Genomic DNA, 15,093 nt, shown 5'->3' with positions numbered 1-15,093 from the left:
CTGTTGATTTCCCCTTTATGGCTGTCAGTATTTGCCTCATGTATTGAGGTTCTCCTATGTTGGGTGCATAAATATTTACAATTGTTATATCTTCTTCTTGGATCGATCCGTTGATCATTATGTAGTGTCCTTCTTTGTCTCTTATAATAGTCTTTATTTTAAAGTCTATTTTGTCTGATATGAGAATTGCTACTCCAGCTTTCTTTTGGTTTCCATTTGCATGAAATATCTTTTTCCATCCCCTTACTTTCAGTCTGTATGCGTCTCTAGGTTTGAAGTGGGTCTCTTGTAGACAGCAAATATATGGGTCTTGTTTTTGTATCCATTCAGCTAATCTGTGTCTTTTTTTGGGAGCATTTAGTCTATTTACATTTAAGGTAATTATGGATATGTATGTTCCTATTCCCATTTTCTTAATTGTTTTGTGTTCGTTATTGTAGGTGTTTTCCTTCTCCTGTGTTTGTTGCCTAGAGAAGTTCCTTTAGCAGGTGTTGTAAAGCTGGTTTGGTGGTGCTGAACTCTCTCAGCTGTTGCTTGTCTCTAAAAGTTTTAATTTCTCCATCAAATCTGAATGAGATCCTTGCTGGGTAGAGTAATATTGGTTGCAGGTTTTTCTCCTTCATCACTTTAAATATGTCCTGCCACTCCCTTCTGGCTTGCAGAGTTTCTGCTGAAAGATCAGCTGTTAATCTTATGGGGATTCCCTTGTGTGTTATTTGTTGTTTTTCCCTTGCTGCTTTTAATATGTTTTCTTTGTATTTAATTTTTCACAGTTTGATTAATATGTGTGGCATATTTCTCTTTGGATTTATCCTATATGGGACTCTCTGTGCTTCCTGGACTCGATTAACTATTTCCTTTCCCATATTAGGGAAGTTTTCAACTATAATCTCTTCAAATATTTTCTCAGTTCCTTTCTTTTTCTCTTCTTCTTCTGGAACCCCTATAATTAGAATGTTGGTGCATTTAATATTGTCCCAGAGGTCTCTGAGACTGTCCTCAGTTCTTTTCATTCTGTTTTCTTTATTCTGCTCTGCAGTAGTTATTTCCTATTTTATCTTCCAGGTCACTTATCTGTTCTTCTGCCTCAGTTATTCTGCTGTTGATCCCATCTAGAGTATTTTTAAATTCACTTATTGTGTTGTTCATCGTTGTTTGTTTCATCTTTAGTTCTTCTAGGTCCTTGTTAAATGTTTCTTGCATTTTCTATATTGTATTTCCAAGATTTTGGATCATCTTTACGATCATTATTCTGAATTCTTTTTCAGGTAGACTGCCTATTTCCTCTTCATTTGTTTGGTCTGGTGGGTTTTTATCTTGCTCCTTCATCTGCTGTGTGTCTTTCTGTCTTCTCATTTTGCTTATCTTACTGTGTTTGGGGTCTCCTTTTTGCAGGCTGCAGGTTCGTAGTTCCCATTGTTTTTGGTGTCTGTCCCCAGTGGCTAAGGTTTGTTCAGTGGGTTGTGTAGGCTTCCTGGTGGAGGGGACTAGTGCCTGTGTTCTGGTGGATGAGGGTGGATCTTGTCTTTCTGGTGGGCAGGTCCACGTCTGGTCGTGTGTTTTGGGGTGTCTGTGGACTTATTATGATTTTAGGCAGCCTCTCTGATAATGTGTGGGGTTGTGTTCCTGTCTTGCTAGTTGTTTGGCATAGGATGTCCAGCACTATAACTTGCTGGTCGTTGAGTGAAGCTGGGTGCTGGTGTTGAGATGGAGATCTCTGGGAGATTTTCACCATTTGATATTATGTGGAGCTGGGAGGTCTCTTGTGGACCAGTGTCCTGAAGTTGGCTCTCCCACCTCAGAGGCACAGCAGTGACTCCTGGCTGCAGCACCAAGAGCCTTTCATCCACATGGCTCAGAATAAAATGGAGAAAAAGCAGAAAGAAAGAATTAGTAGAAGTAGAAGGAAAGAAAGAAAGAAAGAGAGAAAGAAAAAAAGAAAGAAAGAAAGGAGGGAGGGAGGGAGGGAGAAAGGAAGGAAGGAAGGAGGGAAGGAAAGAAAAAAGAAAGAAAGAAAGAAGATAAAGTAAAATAAAATTAAGTAAGATAAAATATATAACGTTATTAAAATAAAAATAATAATTATTGAGAAAAAAAATTAAAAAAAAAAACCGGACGGATAGAACCCTAGCACAAATGGTGGAAGCAAAGCTATACAGACAAAATCTCACACAGAAGCATACACATACACACTCACAAAAAGAGGAAAAGGGGAAAAAATCATAAATCCTGCCCTCAAAGTCCACCTCCTCAATTCGTTGTCTATTCATGTATTCCACAGATGCAGGGTACAAGTTGATTGTGGAGCTTTAATCCGCTGCTTCTGAGGCTGCTGGGAGAGATTTCCCTTTCTCTTCTTTGTTCTCACAGCCCCCAGGGGCTCAGCTTTGGACTTGGCCCCACCTCTGCGTGTAGGTCTCAGGAGGGCGTCTGTTCCTCGCTCAGCCAGGACGGGGTTAAAGGAGCAGCTGATGTGGAGGCTCTGGCTCCCTCAGGCCGGGGGTGGGAGGGGCACGGAGTCCGGGGCGGGCCTGCTGCGGCAGACGTCGCAGTGACGTTGCACCAGCCTGAGGCGCGCCGTGCGTTCTCCCGGGGAAGTTGTCTCTGGGTCCCAGGACTCTGGCAGTGGCGGGCTGCACAGGCTCCCCGGAAGGGGGTTGTGGATAGTGACCTGTGCTCGCACATGGGCTTCTTGGTGGCGGCAGCAACAGCCTTAGCGTCTCATGCCCGTCTCTGGGGTCTGTGCTTTTGGCCGCGGCTCACGCCCGTCTCTGGAGCTCCTTTAAGCAGCGCTCGACCCTCCCCTCGCGCACCAGGAAACAAAGAGGTAAGAAAAAGTCTCTTCCCTCTTCGGCAGCTCCAGACTTTATCCCGGACTCCCTCACGGCTAGCTGTGGTGCACTAACCCCCTGCAGGCTGTGTTCACGCTGCCAACCCCAGTCCTCTGCCGGTGCTCCGACCGAAGGCTGAGCCTCAACTCCCAGCCCCGCCCGCCCCTGCGGGTGAGCAGACAAGCCTCTCGGGCTGGTGAGTGCCGGTCGGCCCTGATCCTCTGTGCGGGAATCTCTCTGCTTTGCCCTCCTCACCCCTGTTACCGTGGTCTCCTCTGCGGCTCCGAAGCGTTCCCACTCCGCCACCCGCAGTCTCCGCCCGCGAGGGGCCTTCCTAGTGTGTGGAAAGCTTTCCTCCTTCACAGCTCCCTCCCAGAGGTGCAGGTCCCGTCCCTATCCTTTTGTCTCTGTTTTTTCTTTTTTCTTTTGCCCTACCCAGGTACATGGGGAGTTTCTTGCCTTTTGGGAGGTCTTAAGTCTTCTGCCAGCGTTCAGTAGGTGTTCTGTAGGAGTTGTTCCCCGTGTAGATGTATTTCTGGTGTATCTGTGGGGAGGAAGGTGACCTCCGCATCTTACTCTTCCGCCCGGATTTTCTTCATATACTTTAACTGAAGCAATATTACAATAGACTATAGAGACAATATGAAAATCTAGATATCCCCTCTTCAGCCAGACATTAAAGGAATTTGCAAAAATGTCCAATAATGCCACTCTTCCCATTAAATTATTTTTGGTTTAAGAATGTTATTTTTCATTAAAATATATACTTGTGTTGACATATAATGAACCTATTATTATTTTAAAATGAATATGTAGGTAATTGTTTTAAACATTTCTGTTTCCATGGCAAATGCAGTAGATATCAGTAGCTATAAGCCATATGATCAAAAGCTTTCTTGGGTCCTCAATAATTTTGAAGAGCATACAGGGATCCTGAGACCACGAAGGTTAAGAATCACTGGTGTCTATTGTGTGGCTCCTTCACACCATATTATCTCTTCAGTCTCGGATTCTAGAAGATAGGATGAGAACTAAAATTGTCTGCATAAAATGAACGGGAATAGGGCAAAAATATGGTCATCAGACATGATTCTAGAAATTGCTTGCTTTGAAATAAGGAGAAAGACAATTTGTTGTGATTAAAGGTATATACTGATTAATGAATAAAAAGTTTTGGGGAGGATATTTATGATTTCGTTTCAACTGGAAAGTTGTCAAGCTACTGTTTACTGTTTCTGTAAATATGAGGGTAGTTATAATCTTAAAAAGTGCCCAATGGTGATATTCATTTTCTTTCTTTCTTTCTTTCTTTCTTTTTTGGCTGCGCCAGAGGGCATGCAGGATCTTAACCCCGACCAGGGATTGAACCTGTGTCCCCTGCAGTGGAAGCTCAGAGTCCTAACCACTGGACTGCCAGGGAATTCCCCCAGTGGTGATATTCTTATCTTTTAACATGGAGAGATATGGATCTTCGTAAGTAAAAATTTATTTTTTAAATGTGTTTGAGACCATGTCCATTACCTCTGGCTTCATAATGGTAATTTCTTAGATTTCCCCCATACTCTACAAACCAGAGTAACTTCACTATGGTCTTTCTTTGTCCTAATCAGTGCCTTTACCCAGGCTTGAAATCTCATGCAGTCTTTGACTCTTTTTTTCTACTTTATTTCTAATCACCTGCCAAATTGTATTGTCACTTCTTTCTAAAGTTGCTTCACCTTTGTTCCTTTCTTCTCTATCCCCAGTGCCCTCTCCTAGTTGGGTGGTCATCACCCAATGCCTGGATTTCTATAGCCGCTTCCTAGCTGATCACTCTGCTTCTGGGTACATTAAAAATCTAAAACAGTGATTTGATCTTTCCACTTCTGAGCATAAAACCTTCTGGAGGCTCGCCATTTCCCATAAAATAAAGTTCCTCAGCCCAACATGCAGGGACATTGAACACAATTATTTGTCCCCAGGCTATATGTTCAAAACATCTTTCTTGACAGCTCATCATGAGCCCTTTACTTCAAGTAAGGAAGCTTTCCTACCGTCCTGCATAAGATATGCCTATTATTGAAACTAGACCTTTACATGTGTTACCCTGGACATAGAAATGTCCTCTTCCTCTTCTAGTTACAGGTCCCATTCTCACTCCTTATCCAAAGTTCAAGTCCCAACTCTTTTTTGAAATACTCTTCCCTTTCTAATAGCATTTATAAACAAAAATATCAGTAAATAAAATGATTAGAGTGCCTCAATGCTATGAAATATGGGTAATATGGGTGACCTGAGGCAGAGAATACTGTATATATTTTTTTTAATTGTTGAAAGATAGTATGATAAGCAATAGGATTTGGAGTTAGAAGACCAATTTCAAACTCCAGTTTGGGCTAAGGGAATTTTGACACGTCGTATTAGCTTTATGTATTTGGGGTCCTCAGGTGTAAAATGGGCATGTAAATATCATCCATCTCATGGGATCATTGTAGGATTGAATAAGAGAATGTTCCTTAAAAATGGTAAAGCTCCATAAGAATGTTATTGTTATGCTATTATTATTGTCGTTGTTATTATTGTTTTTGTTTCATGCATGTATGTATTTTTATACCCCCAATTAGATTATAAGCTTTTGGAAGGGAAGTGTTGAGTTATTCTTTACTTCGGAATTCCCCCTTGGTTACTAGTATATAATAAAGATTTGAATAAGGCTTGTTGAATGTACAAATAAATTTTTACCAACAAGAGAATTAAGAGGGCTGTGGTAATCCACAAATACATTTTTGTTTTGTTAAGAGAAAAAATACAGGTTGGGAGGCTAGCAATGTGAAGATTACACTGCTTTCATTGAGGGATTGTCTCACAGTGACGAAAATAGTCTTACTACTGAAATCTTATGAGCCACAAGAATTTTAAAAAGATTCCAAGATAAATAATTTATAGCTTCTCAAGGGAGAATGAGGTCAAAATTCTACAGGGAAAGAATGGACCAAAAAAGAGGAGACTTGGGTATGAATCAACATGAAAAGTAAAACTATAATACAATATAAGTTTAGCTAAATTCTGGGACAGTAGCTTACCTCTTACATAAAATAATGTAAAGAGATTATATATAGTTAAACTCTTAATATTCAATCAACTGAATGATTGGCAGCTTATATGAAGGACTATGGCACTATATGGAAACCAGTGTTAGGTGAATACATTTTCAGTGCTTTCAGAATTATAAGAAATGCTCTTAAATTTCTAATAACAAAATACTGTCTTTAGTTACCATATACTATAACTAAAATTAAATTCTGATCCAATGAGAATGTTCAAGGTTAAGAATAGGCTGGTAAGAAAAGGAATATAGCACCATAAATGTGTATTATGTGGGAAGAGAGAAATAGAGAAAATGAACCTCATAAACAGAGGGATCAAATGACTATGATGAAACCAGAGGATGCACCCAAGAGGTTAATGTCCTGCCTGTCCCTGTTTCACTGCCTTCCTCCAACCTTTATAGTTGGACCTGCTATGGGCATTGCTCAGCTCTGCTTCAGACTCTGGAACCAAATCAAGTAAAACATAATAAGCCCTAAGTTAATAGTTTGTTGGCTCAGCCTCAAGTAAAAGCTGTTACTAATCTCTCTCTGACTTTGAGCCTTACCTAGTTCTCATCTTCTGCCTCTTACTATGATTGAAGTGAGTCCCTCCTTTGTTTCCTCTGTAACTATGTCCTGGCTGATTTGGGGTCCTGTGCAGTAACATGTTACTTTTTACCACTTCTCTTTGTCACAAACATACCACTGATTCTTCTAAGTCTGGGGGACTTTTTTGCCTTCTACACAATATAGGAAAATAAATTGCAAAGCTATAAACAAGATATGCTGAAAAAGCACCTAAAATATAAATTTGATTTTCTTCCCATTGAGGAAAGAATGGACTTTCTGTAATAACAAGTAGAAAAAAGTTCAGAAGAATGGTGAACTCTTGATATTTTGCTGCTGAAGCATGGGACCCACAAGCACATTTATATAGAACTGACCCACTGAGTAAGTACAGTCCAACTCTGACAATTCTATGAAAGCCAAAGCAGTTGAACCAGTACTTCAGGGTCACAGTCTAAGCTGTTGTTGAAGTGAAAGTTCTAAGCTGTGCTCCACAAGAACCTTTGGAAATATGATTATTTTGGTCTTCAGTGAAGTTTTCCTGAACACCTACTATATGCCAAGCTATGTGCTAGCTATTAGGACTTCATAGATGAACGGGACTGGGTTTCTGTCCTCAAGGAGCTCACTGTCCTGGTGGGTAAGGAGAAGAGAAAGAGTTGTGGTGATACATTAAAAAAATGATTGAAAGACTATACTTTCAAGGATCATTTCTATAGTTCATTACTAGAGAATTTTCTCTGTGGTGGGAATGTAAATTGATACAGCCACTATGGAGAACAGTATGGAGGTTCCTTAAAAAACTACAAATAGACCCAGCAATCCCACTACTGGGCATATACCCTGAGAAAACCGTAATTCAAAAAGAGCCATGTACCAAAATGTTCATTGCAGCTCTATTTACAATAGCCAGGACATGGAAGCAACCTAAGTGTCCATCTACAGATAAATGAATAAAGAAGATGTGGCACATATATACAATGGAATATTACTCAGCCATAAAAAGAAACGAAATTGAGTTATTTGTAGTGAGGCGGATGGACATAGAGTCTGTCATACAGAGTGAAGTAAGTCAGAAACAGAAAAACAAATACCGTATGCTAGTACATATATATGGAATCTAAAAGAAAAAATGGTTATGAAGAACCTAGGGGCAGGACAGGAATAAAAACACAGACGTAGAGAATGGACTTAAGGACACAGGGAAGGGGAAGGGTAAGCTGGGACGAAGTGAGAGAGTGGCATGAACTTATATATACTACCAAATGTAAAATAGCTAGTGGGAAGCAGCCACATAGCATAGGGAGATCAACTTGGTGCTTTGTGACCACCTAGAGGGGTGGGATAGGGAGGGTGGGAGGGAGACGCAAGAGGGAGGAGATATGGGGATATATGTATATGTATAGCTGATTTCCTTTGTTATAAAGCAGAAACTAACACACCATTGTAAAGCAATTATACTCCAATAATGATGTTAAAAAAAAAATGATTGCGTGAAGAGATTTGGGACTTCATGATATTTGGCCACTCTGAATAGTCACAACAACAAACAAAATTGTATAATATCAGTAATAATTGGGATCCTATTTCATTTGAAAGTCTACTTTTTGTCTCCTAAGGAGAAATCGTAAAACTGTGATGGAAATGAATGTAAGGATTGAAAAAAAAGAGAGATAATAATAATTAGTATAAAACTCTTGCAGTGTAGCAACGGAAAAATAAATGCATATGGTTAGAGATAAAAAAATTAAAATCAATACTAAAAATTACAGTATGGTACAGCTTGAAAAAACTAATAAAGGACATGATTACAGGGTACTCTCATTTGAAGATGATTAGAAAAGACTTTGAGAGTAGTTTCTAACCAGAACCTGAAGGTGATGATGAAAATAAATTCTTATCCTATAGCTAAATCTAGGTAAGGACAAACATCAGTAAATTTGGTTGAAGGATGACAATTAATTGTTGTTGGCTAAAGCAGAGGGGTCAAACTGATGATTAATAAAATATTAGTTAAGGTTTGGTATGGGGAAGATAATGGATGACCTTCAACTTTAGGCTCATGTGGATCTAGGGACTTGTGTGGCAAGCAGTGGAGCAGATCATAAAAGTGTAGAACTAGGACCATATAACCCAACAATCCCACTACTGGGTATATACCCAGAGAAAACCATAATTCAAAAAGACACGTGCACCCCAATGTTCACTGCAGCACTATTTACAATAGCGAGGTCATGGAAGCAACCTAAATGCCCATCGAAAGATGAATGGATAAAGAAGATGTGGTACATATATAAATGGAATATTACTCAGCCATAAAAAGGAATGAAACTGGGTCATTTGTAGAGATGTGGATGGACCTAGAGACTGTCATACAGAGTGAAGTAAGTCTGAAAGGGAAAAACAAATATCGTATCTTAGCGCATATATGTGAAATCTAGAAAAATGGTACAGATGAACTGGTTGGCAAGGCAGAAATAGAGACACAGATGCAGAGAACAAACGTATGGACACCAAGGGGGGAAAGTGGCAGGGTGGTGGTGGTGGTAGGATGAATTGGGAGATTGGGATTGACATATATACACTAATATGTATAAAATAGATAACTAATAAGAACGTGCTGTATAAAAAAAATTAAAAAAAAAAGATACAGTCTCTTTATTGGAACAACCAAACACATGCCTTGATATTTGTGGTACATTTATTTATCCAGCACATGCTTTTTCCTCTAGGCAAATAAGCAGAGAATATGCTAGAAACAAACAAACAAAAAAAGAGTTTAATACTAGGAGTCAGCTGAAAGCAGAGGAATCTATTGTCTGTGAGAGTCAGGGGAGCAAGAATTTATGGTCCGCTGACAGAGTAGAGATATTCATTCATTCATTCATTCATTCACTCATTCCTTAATCTAGTGTTTATTGGTCACTTGCTATGTTCCAAGAAATGGTCTAAGCACCGTGGATGCAATAGGGAGTAAAACAGACATGACCTCAAACCTCATGGAACTTACATCCTAGTGGAAAGAGTCAGAAACAGATAACAAACCATGAGAAAAAATACCAGATAACAACTGCATTGCCGAAATTACAGTGAATAATATGGAAGAGAGACTGAGTTGTTCTCTCAAATCTGGGGGTGGGGAAGGGAGGTGAGTAGGAGAGGGCCCTTTGAAGACATGACAGTTAAACAAAGACCTGATGTCAAGAAGGAGCCACGCACATACACAGAGGGATGTGTGGCTGGGATACGCACAGTCTGGTGGAACAATTCCCAGTGGACGGACTAATTCCAACACCCCAGGAGGCCAATGTGGTCAAGAAGGAGTAGGAAAGAAACAAATGGAAGGATCTCAGGAACTTAAACCACAATTCTGAAGTATATAGAAGCAGAGAACTAGGTCAGAGAGAACGTGTCCAGAGCTGGGTGTGGGCGAAGGTGTGGGATTCAGTCACTGATAAACTGGGCAAAGTTAGAATTCAGTACAGTTTGTTGTAAGTAAGGAACCAGAAGTTAACTTGGATCTGAGGCAGTGTTTTCTGGTGGAGGTATTTATAATAATAATAACCACAGTTATAGTGATCTACCCGTATACCTCTGACAGCCTTTTGTTCTCTCTTTGCCTTTATAGCTTTAACTCATTTTCACCTATTGGTTGAAATCAGGCATCCCATCCTCTTGACCCAACTCCCAAATTTTGGTCAACTTTAGGATTCCTTCCTCAGGGTTCCACTAGTACACAGCGCATTATTATTCCCACATAGTCACATTGCTTTATGTTTATATTTTTATATTTTGCTACTATGTGAGGTTTTTTCAGGGTGAGGGATTACTTCTTTTTCTTTATATTCCAAGTAACTGACATAAGCTCTGGTACAAAGAAGTGCTCAATATATAATTTTGGTTGAATAAATGAATGAAAAAATGAGTAGATAATGGCTTACTTAAATCCTTTGTGAAATTAGGCAGGGCAAATGTATAAAATAATAGTAGTTAAATGAGTGAGTATGTTTAATACATGCCAGGTGCTATACTTGCATTATGTCTGTAAATTCTCATAGCAAGTCATTGTGGTGGAGAGTGAAATCATCTGCCTTTCAGAGATGAATAAACTGAAGCTCAGAATCAATAACGAGCAACAGCAAGGTTGTACCCCTGGTGATGGGCAAGGCTGGGAAACAATGCTGGATTCTTTCCACCACTGTGCTTATCTTATCCAGTTAGCCCAAGATCACAGCACAGAGGGTGTTAAAATCACAGACCTGTGCAAGAAGGAAAGTTTTCTGTGCAGGAGCAGACAGTAACTGATTGCTGTGAATGTTTTTGATTTACTAGGCAGTGGAGAACTATTTGAGATTTTGAATGATACTATAAATGCAATATGCTATGATGGAAATGATCTTTGAGATAAATATTTTCAACTGCTCTGGCTACTTCGTACAGGCTGAATTACAGAGAGACCAGTTGGTGTTTATCACAGTTCTTCCAGATGGGGAATTATGGAGAATTAGTATTGTAACCCTAGAACTAGAAAAGAAAAATAACAATATAAGAGATACTGAGCAGGGAAAAAAATGAAAGAACTTAAAATCTCATTAAATGTGGGATAACAAGGAGAGAGTTAATTCAAATGTAACTCTAGGATTAAGAGCACTAGGGAATTTGGGATATCATCTAATTAGAGGAATGTGCTAAATGTTGCTTAAAATTTATTACAGTTTTTAGATCTCCTAATGGTCCATGTAAAAATCATGGAATGGATGATTGCATATTAGTGCACAAGTCATGTCTCAGTTCCTCATCTTTAAACGGGTGAGAATTTTCCTAGGTGATTTCTAGGGTCATTGTCCTCTCTGAATTTGTAAGTTTCTTGTGAACTGAAGCAGTTTCCTTTTTTTACATGCACCTCCCTTTCCTTCCCTCTTCTTATTTCAAAATAATGGCCCTGAAAGTGATCATTATCTGGCTGAACAAATATGTTTAAAAACAAGTATATAATCAGAAATCTTTCCCAGGTTTTATACACATAAAGTGCTTTTTTTTTTTTTTTTAAGTTTGCAAGGCCTGAAAATGTTTGTGGCTGCTTCTTTTTTTTTTTTTTGAGGTAGTTCACGTTTTATTTTTTATTTTATTTTATTTTTTTAACATCTTTATTGCAGTATAATTGCTTTACAATGTTATGTTAGTTTCTGCTGTATAACAAAGTGAATCAGCTATATGTATACATTTATCCCCATATCCCCTCCCTCTTGCATCTCCCTCCTACCCTCCCTATCCCACCCCTCTAGGTGGTCACAAAGCACCAAGCTGATCTCCCTGTGCTATGCGGCTGCTTCCCACTAGCTATCTATTTTACATTTGGCCATGTATATATGTCAGTGCTACTCTCTCACATTGTCCCAGCTTACCCTTCCCCCTGCCCGTGTCCTCAAGTCCATTCTCTATGTCTGCATCTTTATTCCTGTCCTGCCCCTAGGTTCCTCAGAACCATTTTTTTTTAGATTCCATATATATGTGTTAGCATACGATGTTTGTTTTTCTCTTTCTGACTTACCTCACTCTGTATGACAGATTCTAGCTCCATCCACCTAACTACAAATAACTCAATATTATTTCTTTTTATGGCTGAGTAATATTCCATTGTATATATGTGCCACATCTTCTTTATCCATTCATCTGTTGATGGACACTTAGGTTGCTACCATGTACTGGCTACTGTAAATAGTGCTGCAATGAACATTGTGGTACATGACTCTTTTTGAATTATGGTTTTCTCTGGGTATATGCCCAGTAGTGGTATTGCTATGTCATATGATAATTCTATTTTTAGATTTCTAAGGACCCTCCATACTGTTCTCCATAGCGGCTGTACCAATTTACATTCCCACCAACAGTGCAAGAGGGTTCCCTTTTCTCCACACCCTCTCTAGCAGAGAGGGTGTTTGCAGATTTTTGATGATGGCCATTCTGACTGGTATGAGGTGATACCTCATTGTAGTTTTGATTTGCATTTCTCTAATGATTAGTGATGTTGAGCATCCTTTCATGTGCCTCTTGGCCATCTGTATATCTTCTTTGGAGAAACGTCTATTTAGATTTTCTGCCCATTTTCGGATTGGGTTGTTTGCTTTTTTGATATTGAGTTGCATGAGCTGCTTGTAAATTTTGGAGATTAATCCTTTGTCAGTTGCTTTGTTTACAAATATTTTCTCCTATTCTGAGGGTTGTCTTATTGTCTTGTTTATGGTTTCCTTTGCTGTGCAAAAGCTTTCAAGTTTCATTAGGTCCCATTTGTTTATTTTTGTTTTTATTTCCATTTCTCTAGGAGGTGGGTCAAAAAGGATCTTGCCACGATTTATGTCAAAGAGTGTTCTTCCTATGTTTTCCTCTAAGAGTTTTTTTTTTAAAGGTTTATTTATTCATTATTTCTTTATTTAATTTAGTTTTTGGTTGCGTTGGGTCTTAGTTGTAGCATGCGGGATCTTCATTGTGGTGTGCGGGCTTCTCTCTAGTTGTGGTGTGCAGATTTTCTCTTCTCTAGTTGTGGCGTGCAGGCTCCAGGGAGTGTGGACTCTGTAGTTGTGGCATGGGTTCCAGAGCACGTGGGCTCTGTAGTTTGCGGCTCGTGGACTCTGGTTGAGGTGGGCAAGCTCAGTAGTTGTGGCACGCTGACTTAGTTGCCCCGCGGCATGTGGGATTTTAGTTCCCCAACCAGGGATCAAACCCCTGTCCCCTGCATAGTAAGGCGGATTCTTTATCACTGGACCACCAGGGAAGTCCCTCCTCTAAGAGTTTTATAGTGTCTGGCCTTACATTTCGGTCTTTAATCTATTTTGAGTTTATTTTTGTATATGGTGTTAGGGAGTGTTCTAATTTTATTCTTTTACATGTAGCTGTCCAGTTTTCCCAGCGCCACTTATTGAAGAGGCTGTCTTTTCTCCACTGTATATTCTTGCCTCCTTTATCAAAGATAAGGTGACCATATGTGCGTGGGTTTATCTCTGGGCTTTCTGTCCTGTTGCATTGATTTATATTTCTGTTTTTGTGCCAGTACTGTACCTTTGGAGCCTGATTTCTCCAGCTCCGTTTTTCTTTCTCAAGATTGCTTTGGCTATTCGGGGTCTTTTGTGTTTCCATACAAATTGTGAAATTTTTGTTCTAGTTCTGTGAAAAATACCATTGGTAGTTGGATAGGGATTCCACTGAATCTGTAGATTGCTTTGTGTAGTACAGTCATTTTCACAATGTTGATTCTTCCAATCCAAGAACATGGTATATGTCTCCATCTATTTGTATCATCTTTAATTTCTTTCATCAGTGTCTTATAGTTTTCTGCATACAGGTCTTTTGTCTCCTTAGGTAGGTTTATTCCTAGATATTTTATTCTTTTGGTTGCAATGGTAAGTGGGAGTGTTTCCTTAATTTCTCTTTCAGATTTTTCATCATTAGTGTCTAGGAATGCAAGAGATTTCTGTGCATTAATTTTGTGTCTTGCTTCTTTACCAAATTCATTGATTAGCTCTAGTAGTTTTCTGGGAGCATCTTTAGGATTCTCTATGTATAGTATCATGTCATCTGCAAACAATGACAGCTTTACTTCTTTTCTGATTTGGATTCCTTCTATTTCTTTTTCTTCTCTGATTGCTGTGACTAGAACTTCCAAAAGTGTATTGAAAAATAGTGGTGAGAGTGGGCATCCTTGTCTTGTTCCTGATTTTAGAGGAAATGGTTTCAGTTTTTCACCATTGAGGACGATGTTGGTTATGGGTTTGTCATATATGGCCTTTATTATGTTGAGGAAAGTTCCCTCTATGTCTACTTTCTGGAGAGTTTTTTTATCATACACGGGTGTTGAATTTTGTCAAAAGGTTTTTCTGCACTTATTGAGATTATCATATAGTTTTTCTCCTTCAGTTTGTTAATATGGTGTATCACATTGATTGGTTTGCGTATATTGAAGAAACTTTCATTCCTGGGATAAACCCTACTTGATCATGGTGTATGATCCTTTTAATGTGCTGTTGGATTCTGTTTGCTAGTATTTTGTTGAGGATTTTTGCATCTATGTTCATTAGTGATATTGGTCTGTAGTTTTCTTTTTTTGTGACATCTTTTCCTGGTTTTGGTATCAGGGTGATGGTGGCCTCGTAGAATGAGTTTGGGAGAGTTCCTCCCTCCGCTATATTTTAGAAGAGTTTGAGAAGGATAGGTGTTAGCTCTTCTCTAAATGTTTGATAAAATTTGCCTCTGGAGCCATCTGGTCCTGGGCTTTTGTTTGTTGGAAGATTTTTAATCACAGTTTCAATTTCAGTGCTTGTGACTGGTCTGTTTTTATTTTCTGTTTCTTCCTTGTTCAGTCTCAGAAGGTGTGGTTTTCTAGGAATTTGTTCATTTCTTGCAGGTTGTCCATTTTACTAGCATATAGTTGCTGGTGGTTATCTCATGATTCTTTGTATTTCTGTAGTGTCAGTTGTTACTTCTCCTTTTTCATTTCTAATTCTGTTGATTTGAATCTTCTCTCTTTTTTTCTTGATGAGTCTAGCTAATGGTTTATCAATTTTGTTTATCTTCTCAAAGAACCAGCTTTTCATTTTATTGATCTTTGCTGTTGTTTCCTTCATTTCTTTTTC

The 15,093-nt window shown here is 39.0% G+C and overlaps 1 protein-coding gene across 3 annotated transcripts in view; it reads left to right on the top strand.

Moving 5' to 3' along the window:
- Nucleotides 1–2,603: 2,603 nt before the first annotated feature.
- PLA2G4A (phospholipase A2 group IVA) overlaps nt 2,604–15,093 on the top strand; it is a 189,157-nt gene continuing 176,667 nt past the window's right edge. For 2 of the 3 annotated variants that reach the window (XM_079928237.1, XM_079928236.1), the window contains exons 1-2: nt 2,604–2,827; nt 4,162–4,304. The gene's annotated coding sequence lies outside the window, so the exon portion shown is untranslated. Of the gene's footprint in view, nt 2,828–4,146; nt 4,305–15,093 lie in introns of those variants that run through there. The other variant, XM_079928238.1, reaches the window with a different exon arrangement.

This window comes from Stenella coeruleoalba (genome assembly GCF_951394435.1).
Source record: "Stenella coeruleoalba genome assembly, chromosome: 1".
Taxonomy (NCBI): Eukaryota; Metazoa; Chordata; class Mammalia; order Artiodactyla; family Delphinidae; genus Stenella; species Stenella coeruleoalba.
This window is presented reverse-complemented; position numbering and strand designations above follow the sequence as displayed.